The sequence below is a fragment of the Mytilus californianus genome, unplaced genomic scaffold, assembly GCF_021869535.1.
Source record: "Mytilus californianus isolate M0D057914Y unplaced genomic scaffold, xbMytCali1.0.p SCAF_5, whole genome shotgun sequence".
Classification (NCBI taxonomy): Eukaryota; Metazoa; Mollusca; class Bivalvia; order Mytilida; family Mytilidae; genus Mytilus; species Mytilus californianus.
Genome location: NW_026262701.1, coordinates 89,843,648 through 89,859,678, shown reverse-complemented (window position 1 = coordinate 89,859,678; position 16,031 = coordinate 89,843,648). Strand labels below are relative to the sequence as shown.

The 16,031-nt window shown below is 35.6% G+C and overlaps 1 long non-coding RNA gene across 3 annotated transcripts in view; it reads left to right on the top strand.

Annotated features, from left to right (window-relative positions):
- LOC127701730 (uncharacterized) overlaps positions 1–16,031 on the top strand; it is a 384,212-nt gene that overhangs the window by 120,631 nt on the left and 247,550 nt on the right. The gene's annotated exons all lie outside the window — the stretch shown is intronic.

The following is a 16,031-nucleotide window of genomic DNA, read 5'->3' as shown; positions in this document are numbered from 1 at the left end:
GGAGTTAGGTCCACCAATGAATTTAGAAAGTCCAGTGAATATAGCTGAACCAGAAATTGAGAGCCAGGAGGAGATAAATATGCCCCCAGATGCTGATAACAATATTTTAGAGATTTTTAAAGATTCTGAGATGCAAATATTACTTGGAACAGATAAACATATATGAAAACCAGTTTTTAAAGTTGAAAAGAAATCCAGGCAACAGGCTGGAATTTATATTGATGGGTTCATAAATGACATACCCACTGTTTTTACTGTAGATACCGGAGCTGCTAGAACTGTTCTATCTGAAGAGACGTATTTAAGAATACCAGTAGAAGTCAGGCCACCTTTAGTGCAGTCGCACTCACTTATAGGAGCTGATGGAAACTCACTCAAGGATTTGGGAACAGCTTATTTTGAAGTGAGATTGGGAAATTTTAGTTTTAATATGGAGCTAGTGGTAGCCCATATTGCGGACAATGTTTTGCTGGGATTGGATATCCTTGTTATGGGCAAAAAGGGTCCTGCTGAGATAAGGTTGGCTGATGAAGTTTTATGTTGGAACAAACAGAATATTCCTTTTAAATTTGTTGGTGAATTTACCAAAGTTAGAAAGGTAATAGCAGCAGACCATACAGTTATACCAGGATATAGTGAAGTTATCCTGGAAGCTTATATAGAGAAAACAGATTTAGATAGCTGGTTTTCACACCAGGAATTTTATATTGAACCTTCCCCTGATTTTATGGAGAAATCCTGTTTAATCATTTCTACTTGTATAGTTGATCTTGCCAGTCATGTGACTGGTACAATTAGACTTATGAACCCTTTTATGAATGAGGTGATCATACACCAAAACAATGTTATTGGTACTGCCCATTTAAATGAATTTGAAATTATACATTTAATGAATATCGAAGATAACTCTGAGAATGAAACATCCAGATACTGGAGTGTTCGACGATTACCACTAAATCAGCATAAACAAACCATGTCAGAGTCTAGGGTTCCAGAATTTAGTGAATCAGTAACTAGGACGAGACCAGAGGCTAAACCTAACATTGGTACCAGTAATTGGGAACCAGATGAAGTCCACAACCCCCCCCCCCCCCCCCCCCCATCCTTTAGAAGCTGTTAAGAAAGCACAGAATGGTAGAAATAAGGCTGAAATTAAAGAAATAGCTTCCCTTTTACATGATTTTGAAGATATCTTTTCAAAGAATGAAGATGACATTGGGTTGACCCACCTCATTGAGCACCGTATAGATACTGGAACAGCCAAGCCTATAAAGCAGCCTCCTAGGCGAGTACCTTTAGCTTTTGCAGATAAAGAAAGAGAAATTGTCCAACAGATGGAAAGACAGGGTATAATTAGAAAGTCAACTTCACCTTGGGGACGTCCTTTATGCCTGGTTTAAAAAAAAAGTACTGGAAATACCATTAAAGTAAGACCAACGATAGATTTTCGTTCGGTCAATAAACTATGTCAGGACGACGCTTTTCCCTTGCCAAAGATACAAGATTGCCTAGTTACCATTGCAGGCTCCACCCTTTTTACCTGCGTTGATTTGTTGTCCGGTTATCATCAGGTTCCCGTGAAAGAATCTGATATCCCAAAGACTGCTTTTGTTACCAAATATGGATTGTATGAATTTACTAGAATGCCCATGGGATTGAAATCATCAGCTCAAACTTTTCAGCGTTTAATGGAGTTGGTCCTTCAAGGTCTACAATGGTCTATATGTCTTATTTACTTAGATGATGTAATAATATTTGGCAAAAATTTTGAAGAACATATGGAGAGACTACGTTTAGTGTTACACAGAATAAGGGAAGCAGGCTTAAAGTTCAAACCAGAGAAATGCCAGTTTTTACAGACTGATGTTAAGTTCCTACGGCATGTTGTGTCTGGGGATGGTGTTAGACCAAATCCAGACAACCTGATGAAAGTTAGACAATGGGACGCTCCTCAATCCGTCACACAGGTCAGACAGTTCCTTGGACTAGCTAGTTATTACCGAAGGTTCATACAACATTTTTCCCAGATAGCTTCCCCCATGATAAATTTAACCAAGAAAAGTGAAAATTTTGTTTGGTCTCTAGAATGCCAGGAATCTTTCGAGAAAATAAAAGATTTGTTAATGACAGCCCCAATAGTTGCTTACCCAGCAGACCATGGTGGATACATTTTAGATACTGATGCCTGTGACACCGGCATTGGTGCTGTACTAAGTCAAATACAAGAAGGCCAAGAGAAAGTAATTGCTAATGGCAGCCGGACACTTAACAAAACAGAAAGAAATTATTGTGTCCTGATAAAGAACTGCTAGCTCTACGCTATTTTATAGAATAATACAGACAATATCTATTGGGTAGAAAGTTTTCAGTACGTGTCGACCACCAACCGTTAGTTTGGCTTTTTAGTCTTATGGAGCCAAAGGGGCGTATTGCCAGATGGATCGAAATATTATCTGCATATGATTTTTTAATTATACATAGACCCGGAAAGAAGCATGGAAATGCAGATGGTTTATCCCGTTGCCCCCAAGAACAGTGTTTATGCTCTGAAAATGACACTTTAGAAAGTTTGAAGTGTGGACCCTGTAATAAGTGTATAAAGAGATCCAGAGAAATGGAGAGTACTCTCATAGTAAATAACCCCGAATTTATGGTCCCTGTTAGAGCAGTTACCAGAAGTGAAACTGCTTACCTAGAAAAGAAGTATTGGACAAAATGGAAAGAGAAATATAGTCCTTTCAAACTGTCCCAGTTACAGGAAGATGATACAGATATTTACCCTATTCTTGATTGCTTGAGAAAAAATGAAAAGCCCACTGACATGACTGATCTGACCCTTAGTAGTCCAGCAACCAGGCATTATTTTAACCTATGGGACTCTTTAACTTTATTAAACAATGTTGTTTATAAAAAGTTTTATCAGAGCAATGGCTCTGTTCAACACATTCAGTTGTTGACACCATCCCGTTTAATACAAGAGGTGCTAACGTTAGCTCATGACTCCCCTTAATCTGGTCATTTTGGACGAAAGAAAACCCTTGCCAGGATCAGGCTTGAATTCTACTGGAATGAAATGAAAGAAGACGTAGCTGTTCACCTTTTGAAATGTGACCGGTGTATCCAGAGCAAGTTTCCTAACAAGAAGCCAAAAGCACCCATGGGATCCATATCTGTAGGAGCCCCCTTGGACAGAATATCTATTGATATTGTAGGCCCCCTACCCAGAACATTACAGAATAACAAATATTTTCTGACATCTACGGTCCACTAAATGGACAGAAGTTTACCCGATCCCTGACCAGACTGCTGAAACCTGTGCACAAAAGATTTTAGATAAATTCATTGGTCGTTTTTGTTGCCCTGAAAGTCTGCACTCTGATCAAGGAGGCAGTTTTGAAAGCGAAATTTTTCAACAATTATGTCAAATGCTAGAGGTCAAGAAAACCCGTACTAGTGCTCGCAACCCCAAAGGAAATGGCCAATGTGAACGTGTACACAGAACCATACTGCAGATGTTGCGTGCATATTTTAAAGGGAACCAATTGGACTGGGATAAACATATTGGTTGTTTAAGTGCAAATGAAGCTACAGGTCTTACCCCTAACATGATGATGCTTGGACGTGAAGTCAAGACCCCCTTAATTCTAGTTTTTGGATATAACCAACCTGAGGAGATAAGTGCCTCTTTTGGAGCCTATGTTTCCAAATTAAGGCATAGAATCCATTTAGCACATGAAATTTGTAGACGTTTCATGTTGAAAACTGCCAAAAGAAGAAAAGACCATTATGATGTTAGATTGTCCCTAAACTGTTGTAAATCTGGAGATCCAGTTTGGCTCCTCAATGAAATAAGGAAAGAAGGAATTTGTCAGAAATTAAAACCTGTCTATATTGGGCCTTGTGTTATTTTGAAGAAAATGAACAGTTTAAATTACTGTATTCAGCTTCACAAAGAAGGACCAGTCAAAGTGGTTAACCACGATAAGCTGAAACCATACCAGGGGAACCAGTATCCAGAATGGGGCACCAGTGCTGTCAGAATTTACAAACGCCAGAATAAATACTTATCATTTTGATGCTATGCATATTGATTGTAACCAAGTTTTTGACATTAAATACATGTATCCGGCTAATTGTTGCACAGTGAACAAGATTACTTATCTACGCCAGTCTCCCAAGTCTTAGATCTTCTCGATGTTAGTGGCTCTTTACCTTTCATATCACTTGGCCAACCAGCGTCCTCTTGTTAATAATCCAGTAACTGCCAGTGTTCAACCAGAACTTAAAAGTTTTATTTGACATTTGTCTTAAGATTCTCTCTCCTATCTTTCAGGACCATGGATTACGACAGAGGAAGAGTATACCAATGTACCAAATGCTGTTTTACCGGCGAGAAGAGGGCAGCGATTAAGCATTATGCTAGTAAACATTTTGGTGTGGATGAACATATGTTCTCTTGCGAGCTATGTAATTTTTCAACCGATAATAAACAACTGATGAAGAGGCATCCGTCCTTTTATACTCCACATAGTAAGGCACGACTTTTTGCCACTGAACAGGGAATATACCGGGGCAGCGACGAGGCCTATTTGAAAGTAAATCCAACTCCACAACAGGTAGATCCTGAATTACACCTTTCGAAGTGGGAGCATGAGGCCTCTGTGCTGTTTTGGATCACAAAGAGGAAACCCAAGCCCTCAGCCGCAGCTGGATCTGCACAGCAACCTATCTCCTCCATTAATCTTCCGGTTTTGCAGTCTGCTTGAACATCCTATTTTGAAACAAACCCTATCTACAATCCTTCACCTTTAAACTTGCCAGTTGTACCATCCGCTACTGAATTTCTACCAACGTGTGCCATGTTTACCGAAGCTGAGGTCTCCACTGAGCTTGTGGATACGAGAGTGGTGGTGGCTGAGGAGTCTAACCTAGCCAATCAGATCATAATCTCTCCGACCCTCCAGCCATGCCATCACCGCTTAAGTGTCCAATAAGTTCAGTCCCGAGATCATCACTACCAGATTTTGTCCTGCCGTCTCCTTCTGATGATGAGGAAAACTTGATGCCCCAGTTACTTGGAATGAGTTCGATACTATCTCCACGTGCACCTCCTGCTGAAAAGCTGTCGACTTATCAAGATGATCCTCATTCCCTACAGTCCGCTTTCAGGGGACTGATTACAGCTGTAAATAAAAGTAATAAATATCTTGAGACAATGAATAAGCAACTGGTCAAAAACCATGATATGCTAGAAAAAAGTCGAGATTGCTGTTAGGAGGAGTAACTTTGTAAAACCTAGGTCGCCCGTACGACCCCGTTTTCCATCCAATACCTATAGATGTCCCCGTTCCCCTATGAAGAGAAAGTTCATCATCGAGAGAACCATATCCCCGTCCAAGAAAGTGAAGTCGTGCGTAAGAAGCCCCCAAAAGAAGAAGACCAGTGGTAATGGAAGAAAGTGGTAGACATTAATACCCTTATTTAATGTAAATTGTTACTATTTTTACTTTTTAATTGTAGTTGTTTATATACAGGTAAATGTTGTAATTAAAATGCTATGGTATAATTACTGAGGTCTTCCAGTAATGTTTACCATTTTAGCACTAGCATATATATAGCACTATATAGTTTAAAGGTCAAAATTTAAACTTTTCAAAATTTTTATGGAATATAGGGAATCCTTGACCTTATATTCTAATTCCCGAATGTTAATATTAAGAATTTTATTGGTTAACTTTTACAGGATGAGACATTCTGAAAATGTAAGTCCTGTCCTGGGTGGTTTTTAAATTTAGACATTGGTGTATTTAGTCTTTAAGTGACAATCATTGTTGCTTTTTATTAGCAATATGTTTATTGCTAATAGTTGTGAACCAAATTTTATGAGATATAAGGAATCCTTGGCCTTATACCTCAAGGTAGATGGGGTGTCTAAATTATAATCCATAGAATTTGTTAATAATTTGCCAAAATGTAGTTTATATCATGCTTTTTAAAAAAAAATAATAAAAAGAATGGGTCACGGGGCTTATTTTCACGCAACAGGTTGTGCAAAATTGACAGATTTTTTATGGATTATGCATGGAAAACCCAGTTTTCTGTCATAAAACAAAAACTATACCATAGAATTTTGAGATAAAATATGAGAAGATAGCTCTAATATTATGCTTTCAGATAAGAAAAAGAAAAAATGGGTCACGGGACCCGTTTTATTGCTACATAATAAAATAGGTAAATTCCTAACACATTCTATTGTAAAAGTAACTTTATCTGAATTATCTGCCCTTACATTTGAGTTGCCTCCCCTTATGTGGCAAAGTTGGAAAAATTGAATCAAACAAAAGTATTCTGTTTTTTGTAAAATATAACCATAAATATGATAAAACATGTCATTTCTTATATTGAAATAAAAATTCTTACACATGAATTACCTACTACTCTCAAAATTTGCACATTTTCTTAAAGATCTAGACCGTTGTTTTCTGGTATTGCAAAATCCAAGATTGAGGAAGACACCCTATCTACCTTAAATCCAGTATTGTAGTGTCTAATTTACAATTTGTTGGTTAATTTTTGCAGGATGAGACATTCTAAAAATGTAAGTTCTCAGATGGGTAGATTTTGAACTGATATTGTTATATAAATGTTGATAGTGACATTAATGTGTTGCTATATTTTTGCAAGTTGTATCTTGTAATTCTCATTGTACTTTGTCAAAGTACTCTCGAAATTGAATGCTTTGAGAGGATGATTATTTTTGTATTGGCAGTTAGATAAATTGACAAGTTTATTTCTGACCATATTGATATAAGATAATTACCTGTAAATTTTTCTCAACCTTGGAAGTTACTATTGTTTTGTTACAGTAAATAATGTCTGTTACCTAAAATAAAAGTAAATTTTCAGGCTAAGTCTTTAAACAGCTTATATCTAGAAATCTGTTCATATTAAATTATTTTTAATTTAGTGGAAAAGTTTAATAAAGAATTTTTTTTTTTAATGTAGACATTAACCCTTGGTAATTACCTTGCCATGCTGCAAAATGTTAGTTTATATGCATGTTTAGAAAAGAAAATGCATTTGTACAGTAAGAATGAGATATATATTGAGTAATTGTGATGAATGTGCAGTATAAAATTGAGAATGGAAATGGGGAATGTGTCAAAGAGACAACAACCCGACCATAGAGCAGACAACAGCCGAAGGCCACCAATGGGTCTTCAATGCAGCGAGAAACTCCCGCACCCGGAGGCGTCCTTCAGCTGGCCCCTAAACAAATATGTATACTAGTTCAGTGATAATGGACGTCATACTAAACTCCAAATTATACACAAGAAACTAAAATTAAAAATGATACAAGACTAACAAAGGCCAGAGGCTCCTGACTACGGACAGGCTCAAAATTGCGGCGGGGTTAAACATGTTGTTTGAGATCTCAACCCTCCCCCTATACCTCTAGCCAATGTAGAATGTATTTATCCTAATATTGTATAGTATGATAAAGTGAGTGATTGTAGATTTAGTTACCATGTGCTAGTAGAAATGGAGATTACATTCTAGTCAAGGTTATTGAGTTTTTAAAGTTTAAAGTTTGTTATTGTTGAAGTTATATTTTTCTATACAATATGAGCATACATGTAATTGTTTATTATGATTGTATGTTTTCGTGAGGACACTTAAACTTAAAGTGGGGAGCCAATGTAATGACTTGGCCAGATGAAATTCCTTTGAAAAACATGTGTTTGTACTTTCAAGCACCTGCTTTCGGTGATTCGGTGATTCGTTCAGTGTTGAAGACCCTACATCAACTGTCAAGATGAAGAACAGGAATGAAAGCCCTGTTCATTGATAAGTTTCTATGTTTTCTATGTATTGTGTGCGATTTTGTCCCATGTACATTTACTCCATATCCTTTCATTTTCTATGAGTCGATGTTTGGCTATTTTAAAGTTTGACACCGGTTCTTACCTTTCTAATTCAATTCATTATGCTTTCAGTGTTCTATTCATTCCGTTTTCCCAGTGTTCAACCATTTTAATTTATGTATAATCGAGATAACTTATGTAGTTAACTTTCACTTTCGTACATCAGCCGCCATTTCCGGCACAGTGATTTTTGTGTATTGATTATGCAAAATAGGTTGACTGTGTGTAACCTCAGGTGAACTTTCAATCTCCGAAACATTGGTGACATCTGGCTACGCTTCTTTACAGAGAAAGGGAAGTATGACCCGAACGATAACGCTGTATGGAGTTTGGTGAACTGTATGTACCACAAACGCAAAACAGTGTATGAATACTATAGCGATTGTAGATCGGTTTTTACATGATTATTGTATTAAAACGGTATTAATTATGATTGTTAATTGTACTAAGATGATTTTTATGTTCCGTCAACATATCGTCTACGTTTTATTGTACTTAATTCTAGCAATCGGGGATTCTTTTTTGTACTTGTCAGGCCCGTTTCCAGTTTCCCGTTCGTTTCCCCGTTGCAACCCCGTTTAAACCGTTCGTTGCCCTGTTAAGTCCATCAGAGTATAAAAACCTTGCACCCGTTTGCCGAGGGCTCTTCCTCCTAAGTCAGACCTACAGATACATTGCCAGTTTTTTGGTCAATTTTACTGTCGTATATTCCACATTCGCTGAAGTTCTTCATATTTTTATCATGAACTCATGAGATTTTAAGCAGTTTCACTCATGTTCACTGCAGTTTAGAATATTTGGCTTTTTAAATACACATTTGTGTAGTTTTTCAATTGTTTAGTGCAGTTGATTTTTCTAAATTACAAAATATTTGGACATTTTCTGTTCACTATAAGTCTAGTATTTTGGATTTAGATCAGAATCAAAAATGGATTTAATTCAATTGTAAATATAAATAGCAGGTCTATTTATTCAGGCTAGTTTTCATTTGCCAATCTGTTTTCTTTGAGACAAAACGGAATAAAGTTACATGCCTCCCCCATTTTCTCTCCACTTTTAGTTAAGACATATTGTTAAGTATCATGTTTGCTGAGTTGCTCCAGTAATCAGAGAGAACATAAATAATGTCTGTACTCTTTCTTAGAAAGGAATAGTAAGCAGCTAGGACAATTAAATTTCACTTTTAAATACTTTCAATCTCAAATGTGATTGAAGTCTGCCTTCCTGTGCTTACTCCAGGAGGCTGAGGTTAATTAAATAATAACAAACTACTGTTATTTTAAATGTATAATTTATTAGAAGATGGTAACGTGAGGGTACCCAAATTGCACCTATTTTGACAGTTTTTTCACCTACGTTTTTTTATGATCCAGACAAAAGTTTTCATTCTATGTTTATTTTGTAGACGTATCCATTTTTACTAAATAGTTACACCAATTTTATATTGAATCCATATTGAATCATAGAAAAATGGGTTTGAATCAACCTCCAAACGATCCATGATTCTGTAATGAGGAGTACCCAAATTGCATCCATGCTTAAATTCACATCCTTAAAAATCAAATAACATATGTTTTGTTTTATTTCTTCGAATATTTTGAACAATTTGACATTATTCCATGCTTACTATTCATTTTGTAAGAAATAGATGCTTGTAACATGTTTAATTTGCTCATTTTTAAAAGATGACATTTTGAAAACGTCGCATGGCGACGTTTCCGTAGATTTACTTTTTCCAGGGAATGCTTCATCTGTTGGTATATACTGTGAACGTTTTGTGTATATTTGAATATGTTTACCTATGTTGAAAGACGTGTTTAATGTCAAATTATAAAATTACAAATTGTTTAGTCTCAAAGAAAACTTGTTCGATTTCCGCAGCTATTTTTGTTGAATAGGTGCAATTTGGGTACTCGGTGCAATTTGGGTACTGTGACGTTATATATATGTAAAACAAAGATATAATAATCTTTTGGGTAGTTGGTTGAACACTGTGGCAAATAACTGGATACATTAATAGTTAGAAATATATTTATACACTTCTGAAAAGCTGTTAAAACTGTAATTTGGTTCACTGTGATATCTTTATGAAATACTTTACTGATAATACAAAATTATGCTCTTAAATATCTTACTTATTCATCATTAAACTTACATAATAGTAGTCCAACTTGGTCTCTGTTTGTTGGTGTCATAACACTGTCTCATGGGAGAATAGACCCTCTTGCTACGCCTAGACAAGAGACTATTTGATTGTCAGACAGAAAATATTCATTTGTGTGATAGTCTGTTGGTACCGTTCCTTGCGTTTCCACTTCTTGGTTGATAGTTTATATGTTGACAATTTATAGGTTCGTCCTCTACCTTACAGAGACAATCTGTTCTATAAACTACACGACAGGAGTGTGTCCATTTCCACAGACTAGAGCGTATTTGAATAGTCCTAATTCTTTTCGTCCCCCCCCTAATTTGAGTTATTAATTCGTTTTAATATTGAGATTAAATATTTCCGAGGTGTTTTGACCCCTTTGACCTAGTTAAAAATCCCTCCCCATGAGATAATTACATCTAAATAAATAATAAAGATAGGACACCGTGTTTAAACCATTATCTGTCTTAGACTAGCTATTTCTAGTCTATTAAGGTCCCCTGTGTACCTATAAACGCAGGTGGTGGCAGCATAATTAAAGAGACACCTGCCAGGCCAGTTATTACATATATACTGCGTGAACCCTCCGGGGGTTCACGCAATTATGGGTCCTGTGTATTGTACGGAAGCGTATTAGGGCCATCCTCTTTTAATTTTTTTTTTTTCAAATTGTCGACATAAGTCTTTGAACTTCCAACTTTAATTTTGGAATTTCCAACTTTAATCTTGGAATTTCCAACTTTAGTCTTGGAATTATCAACATTAATATTGGAATTTCAAACTTTAATCTTGGAATTATCAACATTAATCTTGGTTCTAAGGTACAACATTTATGCTCTGGGCAAGATATTTATATCATATGGGCCAATGTCAAAGTCAAGGTCGCAGTGCATTGATTATAGTCTGTAATACACAAGTTTCATGTGAGGCATCCATAAACCAACTTTGATCAATTTAAGTTCTATGGTACACAAATTATAGCCCAGGCACATTTCCACAGATGAGGTCAAAAGTCAAAGTAAAGGTGGCAGTCGCCTGATGATTGTATATGGCAAACTGCCTTTCCATCATGCATCCACATACCAAGTTTGGTCAACCTAAGATCACCCGTACAAAAGTTACAAAAGACACTGGACAGAATTCAGACAAGGTATAATCAAGATAGGGGTTAGAGGTCAAGGTCAAGTCACAGTGATCTGGTTTTGGTGTAGTACACACATTTACCCCATGTTGCATCTGTATGTATATAGTTTGGTCAACCTAAGTTCTACGGTTCAAAAGTTATATAGCGGACACTAACCTGACTAGATCTTACTATCATAGCAGTCAAAGGTCAAGAATAACTGATTGTGTAAATAACACACCAGATCTCATGGTGCATAGGACGGATAGACAGGCGGACAGACAGACGGACAATGTGATTTCTAAATACCACAAAACTTTGATTCAGGGCGTATACAAATATTTTCGTTCTGGTCAGATGTCATTTATCTCGAATATTCATTTTACTGGAAATGTAGTAATGAGATGATAACCTTCAATTAAATGATTATGTAATCAAGGACGTTATACTCCCTATTATAATATCTCATATTTGCATGGGTAAGTTTTCAAAGTTATATGAAACATGTAAATTTTATAAATATATACTTTTTTCTTTCAAGACAGCAATACGCTGTCGTACATACATTGTAATTCGTATTTTATTGTTTACGGTGTAACAGGTCTTTTTCTCGGTAACATTTGTAGGAGCCGTGATTTCGGGTTTCCCAATCAATGATCATGGTTTCCAAATCCATGATTTCGGATTGATAATCCTTGATTTCAATTTGCCAATCCGTTGTCTCTGATTAATAAGCCATTGTCTCGGATTAATTATCAGCCATCTATGTTTAATATCCCGTTATCTCGGTTACCAATACTTTATATTATACAAAGGTTTTCGTCACTGGATAACTGAATATTATGAATATTCAACCATACCTTTGTATTCAGGAGCGGATTCAGCATTGCAAGGGGAGGTACAATTGACCGGGGGAGGGGGTCTTTAAAATCCGCATGCCATTGGGTACATCTGTTTTAGAAAGGAAATGAAGCATGATTGCCAATGGTTGTTTCGTTTCAATTGAAATTACATTTGATGATTTGTCATTGTAGGGCCTTTTATAGCTTACTATACGGTGAGGTCCAAATGAACGATATTTGGTTTTGGATGGTGAGTTGTCTTATTGGCAATCATATAGTCAAAGCCGAAGTTGTTTTTTTAGGATTGTATTCTGTCCGAAGTCAGTCTGTTTGTCTGTCATTCCAGCAAAACGTTTTTTCGCGTTTGTTTTCGTCTTGAAGATATTGATGTGATATATAGTTTTATCATGACAAGTTTGAATTTTGTTCCGGTTTGATGATGTCATGGATAACATCGATAGTCTGACACTCATAAGTCCGACGCTCATTGGTCCGACACTCTTAAGTCCGACACTCATTGGTCCGACGCTCATTAGTCCGACACTCATTGGTCTGACACTCTAGATCTTTTGTCTTTTTTAGAATCTGATTAAACACACGCAAACTGTCTCGTAGTGAAACAAGAAATTGTGTACACAGTAAACTGATGTCTCGCTCGCAATATCATTTTTCTACAGTGGACCATAAAATTGGGGTCAGAATTCAGATAGATCACATCCAAATGAACATGTGTACTAAGTTTCAAGTTGATGTGACTTCACCTTCATCATTAACTACCTTGACAAAAAACTTTAACCTGGAATAGTACTGTTTTACATTATCCAATTTCTATGTTCAGTGAACCATAAAATTTGGGTCAAAACCCTTATTTAGCATACAGTTAAGAAAGACCTCATCAAAAGGAACATGTGTACCAAGTTTTCAAGTTGATATGACTACTACATTGACCAAAAAACTTTAATCCGATTCGGGACGGACGAACGGAAAGACACAAAGACCAGAAAACATAATGCCCCTGTACTATCGTAGGCAGGGTATTAAAATCACATGATATAACTCGTAATCCCTGACTGCAACTGAAGCAATATCCCCTACCGTTACGTATTTTGGTGGTCAGAATAGATTGGACACGTCATTACGAACCAATGTACCCATTTATAAGGCGGAAACAAGAACAAGAACGTATCAGCAGCTGGTATAGGTGCAAAAAGACAAAATAATTACCGTTACAGCGTTTTATATATATGTGTACATTCAGTAACTTCAATGTTAGAGAAAAATTGACGTGTATCTAAAGTCTTGTATAGCTTCATGTAGCCTAATTTCCATGAAGGAGAGGGGTGTTACTTCCTATTAATGGGTATACGTGGATATGCTAACAATATGGGTCAACAATTTTGCGAGATTTTATATAAATATGACATTACCTTTTAATGACATTCTATATTGATATGTATTGTTCTTTCATAACTTTATATTGATTTGAGATATGTTCAACCGGGAGGTGGAGTAGGTTGCTACTAGCTGTATTAACAAAGCAACCTACTCCACCTCCCGGTTGCTACAAACAATGTGGCAGAAGGAATTGCTTATTTTGTAAAGCTGCCAATACAAGCAGTTCTTTCATCAGCTCCTTTACAAAACAAATTTATACCATCTACTCAAATTCCAACTGTAAAACGGAGAACTCAATTTATGTACTAACATGTAACACTTGTGGCATTCAGTATGTGGGAGAAACAATGGATAAATTTAATATTCGGCTTAATAACCATCGTTCATAGTATAAAACCAACAAAAACTGTCCTCTCAATAGACATCTTCGCTCAAAGAAACATCCTTTTGATAAAGTTACTTTCCAAATCATAGAAGTCAACACCGAGTGGGACACCACGGCGAGAAGGAGAAGAGAAAACTTTTGGATCCACCAGCTCCACATTTTAGAACCTGATGGTCTTAATGAAAAAGACGAGAAAAGATACAGGAAATCTAAAGAATAATTAAGTAGACAGCATCGTCCTTTTTATCCTGTGATATTGGCCAATGGACGTTGCAAACTTCAACCACCAATTTTGTTAATAATCTTGAACTTCATCCAAATTTTGAATTCTTTACAAGACAGCTAAATTTATGTACAATGAGCTGCAAAAGTTTCTTATCTACATCCGATTTCACCTGGATAGATGCACGCTTGATGAAGCTAGTTTGTCTAGCGAAATATTTCGTTTATTTTTTATCGCGTTGTAAATATTTTAACATTCTAATATTTACATACTCAATAGTGTGTTAAAATTACATTGTTAGGCAATTTATATATATATATAAACATAGGTACCAAATATTAGTGAATGTTATATAAAAATGGGTACATTTTTTTAAGCAAAAAATGACACACCCCTACCAAAAAATATCGAAGTTACAAAAGTGCACTGTTTGGAAGAGGCGAGGGAGTCCAGTGAGCCAAAAGTCATGATGTTCTCAATTCAGAGATTCACTCGATTAATGAAAGTCGGAAAAAATCAGTGTCGACTAATGAGGGTCAAACTATAGAATGTCGGACCAATGAGTGTCGGACTATTGGGTATCAAACCGATGAGTGTCGGACTATTGGGACGACCCCTGCATGGGACGTTATGCAGAGTTATGGTCCTTTGATTGAGTAAATGTAGGAACTGAACTTCTACAATTCAAATGAAAGTAAACACGTGCATTTTCCACATAGAGGCTGTTAATTCCAAGATTAAAGTTGGAATTTCCAAGTTTAATGTGGATAATTCCAAGATTACAGTTCATAATTCCAAGATTAAAGTTGGAGTTTCCAAGATTAAAGTTGGAGTTTCCAAGATTAAAGTTGGTAATTCCAAGAATAAAGTTGATAATTCTAAGATTAAAGTTGGAATTTCCAAGTTTAATGTTTGATTCCAAATTTCTTGAAAAAGACATTATTTGTTTCAGAAGGGAAATAAACAAAATAGTTTCTTTCCATTGAAAATGTCTTTCCTATTTAGAGGCAGTTTCTTCTATAAAAAGTTGATACATAAATTTCAAGTATGTTCATTTTTTGTAAATTTTGCTTTGCTGATCATTTTAGCTGTTCAAATTTCTCCTAATATATTACTTTTCTCAAGATATAAATAAAAACAGACACAAACATGGGCAAAAATCGGATATCGAAATGGTAATGGTCCGTGTAACACTTAACAATCAAAATTTTAAAAGTTTCCAAATTTTACTTTTTTGAATTTTTAAACAAACTTTTAAATTTTTTGAATTTTTTTGAAATTTTGAAACTTACACTAAATAATTAAAATTTTAAAACTCTAAAATTCGTTTTAAAATTTGATAGTTAAGATATTTAATCATACTTAAAAAATACTAAACTTAACGTGCATTTTTGATTATTTCGCTTTTTAGTTTGCATTTTTTTTATTTTGATTAAGAAATTAAAAAAAGAAAACGGGCGAAAAGAGAACATATGTATCATTATCGCGTTTGGGGTACTTGTAAAGTGCGAAACGGAATAAAAACGGAACGGAACGAAACAAAACAAAACAAAACAAAAGGAAATTTGCCAAAAAGAAACGAAACGAAATTAACATTTACTTAAAAGTTTATGTAAAAAAAAAAAAACAAGAGGCAGACGGATCTAAGCACAGAAAACATCAATAAAAAAAATATGTCTCAAAAGCGGGGAATTACTTTAAAAATAAGAAACACTTTGATTGTGATCATTCTTTAGTAAGAATAATCAAAGTACTGAAATACTGAACATCGGATGTCTGCAAGTTCTCGTGGATGGTCACAAGCACTTGTCTCAGAAAAAAAAAATGCATATCACTATACCTGAAAGTGAGGTTAATGTACAGATATAATTTTTTTTTCTTAGACAAGTTCGTGCATGGATGGAAAAAAACGACAGGGAATTCAACCTCACCGTAATAAATATGATATTGAAGTGATACAAATCAGTATGCTCTGGTTTGTTGTTATAT